This window comes from Etheostoma cragini, chromosome 9 (assembly GCF_013103735.1).
Source record: "Etheostoma cragini isolate CJK2018 chromosome 9, CSU_Ecrag_1.0, whole genome shotgun sequence".
Taxonomy (NCBI): Eukaryota; Metazoa; Chordata; class Actinopteri; order Perciformes; family Percidae; genus Etheostoma; species Etheostoma cragini.
In genome coordinates this window covers 539,017-541,895 of record NC_048415.1, presented here as the reverse complement: position 1 = coordinate 541,895, position 2,879 = coordinate 539,017, and the positions used below count along the sequence as shown (strand labels likewise).

The window sequence follows — 2,879 nt, the reverse complement described above, 5'->3', positions numbered from 1 at the left end:
TATTTACATGGAGTCTGGTGGAGATATGCTGCTCTATACACACTAAAGGTAGTGATTATTTACATGGAGTCTGGTGGAAATATGCTGCTCTATACACACTAAAGGTAGTGATTATTTACATGGAGTCTGGTGGAGATATGCTCCTCTATACACACTGAAAGTAGTGATTATTTACATGGAGTCTGGTGGAGATATGCTGCTCTATGCACGCTAAAAGTAGTGATTATTTACATGGAGTCTGGTGGAAATATGCTGCTCTATACACACTAAAAGTAGTGATTAATTACATGGAGTCTGGTGGAGATATGCTGCTCTTTACACGCTGAAAGTAGTGATTATTTACATGGAGTCTGGTGGGTTTGGTGATGGGGATTTCTGTTTCATGTTAAACTAAGCAGCTTGTTTCTCTCACTTAATACTGAACTAATTTGAAAGTTTGTTATCCCCTCATTCACTTAGACACAAAACCACGTAGTAACCCTTGAAACCACAGCAGATCTTCTTGGCATTTGCATCATGTTTGTGCACATTTTGGCAGATCATTGGAGTATTTTGCAACTTTGAATGTAACTTTAGCACTAACGCCTCGCTTTTCTCATCCTCTCTTTAGACCTGGGAGGAAGCTGTCTGCAGCAGTAAGTGTTACAAGAAGCTACATAATTAATAATTAATGCCCTCCTGTTATATACACTTATAACAGCGAAAGACTCGTGCAGTTCACGCTGTGGGAGGATTTAACGACAGTTGCAAAGACTAAAATATCCATGTCCAGCTCTTATGATAAAGCCCTGTGTAGTTGGTGTTATTTCCTGTATTCTGGCACAAAAATCTCTACTTTCATAATATATATTTTTTTATGCCTTTTTCAGATTTCAGATACAGACATTGGTCTATTTTGGGATAATAACATTATTAAATGGTTAGATTTAACCCAGGATAACAGGAGGGTTAAATAAATGTAGAGTTTTCTTTAGACCTTTAACCCTAATATCTATGTTGCTCTTCCCCCTGATGTTTTTGTCCCTATTTCTCTGCACCTTTTGACATTTTTGTGTTTTTTTTTGACCCCCCAAGCTTTTATTTTTGGACATTTTAGTCCCTTCTTTCAATGGTCTTTCAATAATAAAAAAAAAAAAAAGCTTTTTTAATGCTATAAAATTGAATAAAACATCCAAATGTAAAGAGAGCAGTGGGGCGATGATTTATTTGACTTGTGAAGAGCGTTGTGTGGAACAAGCCGCGAAAATTGCGTCGAAAGACACTTCTTTTATTTATTTTATTTATTTTTTTAAGGGTCAAATTTGACCCGAGGACACCAGGAGGGTTAATTTAGACTTTCTTTAAACCCGGGAAACCTTGTGGCTCCACGACCTCGACACCTTTACTAACCTGTGCTTCACATGTCTTTTGTTTTCTAGTCGACTGCAGCGTCTCCGTGGAAGACCCCCGTCCCCCCCCCAACGGTGAGTCTCCACATGGTCCCTCAACCACTTCTCTGCTGTTTGTGGTTTTAAATCAGTCTTTGAGGAAAAAAAAGTGACAAGCTTTGAAAAACAGCGTCAAAAGTGTTGGAAAAAGGGACAAAAAACTGAAGAGAAATTTAAAAAATCGATTAAAAAGCGTCAACAAAAGTGTTGCATTTCACAACACGTGTTTTACTTTTTTCTAAGGTCTCGGATTTGTTTTGGACTCGCTAGTATTTGGACTCTGACTTGTCTCGGTCTCGGCTTCTGGTCTGGACCAATATGGCTTCTGGTCTGGACCGAGTCCAGGTGTCTTTATTATGTTGATAATAATAATATTGGAGGGAAAGTGAAACCCAAAATGATTGTCTTGATACTGTCATGCATAAGACCTTTATTCTGTCCTGGACTCGGTTTTGACTCGGACTCGACCCTCTCTGGACTTTGTCTTGTCTTGGACTTGACTAGTCCTGGTCTGGACTCAAAGCTCTCTGGACTCGCTCTTTACTTGGACTCGACCCTCTTTGGACTCGGTCTTGTCTTGGACTCAAACCTTTTTGGACTCGGTCTTGTCTTGGACTCGACTAGTCCTGGTCTTGGACTCAACCCTCTTTGGACTCGATCTTGACTCGGACTCGACCCTCTTTGGACTCGGTCTTGTCTTGAACTCGACTAGTCCTGGTCTTGGACTCAACCCTCTTTGGACTCGGTCTTGTCTTGGACTCAAACCTTTTTGGACTCGGTCTTGTCTTGGACTCGACTGGTCCTGGTCTTGGATTTGTCTTAGACTTGACTATTCCTGGTCTTGGACTCAACCCTCTTTGGACTCGGTCTTGTCTTGGACTCAAACCTTTTTGGACTCGGTCTTGTCTTGGACTCGACTACTCCTGGTCTTGGATTTGTCTTGGACTCGTCTAGTCCTGGTCTTGGACTCAACCCTCTTTGGACTCGGTCTTGTCTTGGACTCGACTAGTCCTGGTCTTGGATTTGTCTTGGACTCGACTAGTCCTAGTCTTGGTCTTGTCTTGGACTCGACTAGTCCTGGTCTTGGACTTGTCTTGGACTCGACTAGTCCTGGTCTTGGACTTGTCTTGGACTCGACTAAGGTGGTCTTGACTACAGCCCTGCACGAGACCTTAACTGAACCTTCCTGTATTTGTCAGAGTCGAGCGGGTCTCCTTTTCTAACTGGAACTGTGAAGTGGTTTTGCAGATATTTGGTTGTTTAGAGGGAAACTTTAGAAATGTCAGCGCCAGAGAAGAAGAAAAGGTGACTTCCTGTTTTGTTGTTTGCGGAGGCGGCAGCGATGAAACCACCGTCTGTGGTCGGGCGTCTTCAGTCAGTAGTCAAAGAACCATTTCAGGGACTACTCATCTACTCATGAAGCTCATTGAGAGAACACAACGGGGGGGGGGG

At 42.3% G+C, this 2,879-nt stretch overlaps 1 protein-coding gene across 1 annotated transcript in view; it reads left to right on the top strand.

Annotated features, from left to right (window-relative positions):
* LOC117949934 (histone H4) overlaps window positions 1-743 on the top strand; it is a 19,456-nt gene extending 18,713 nt beyond the window's left edge. Inside the window, exon 3 of the mRNA XM_034880535.1 lies at window positions 732-743. The gene's annotated coding sequence lies outside the window, so the exon portion shown is untranslated. The remainder of the gene's footprint in view (window positions 1-731) is intronic.
* The last annotated feature ends 2,136 nt before the right edge of the window (window positions 744-2,879 follow it).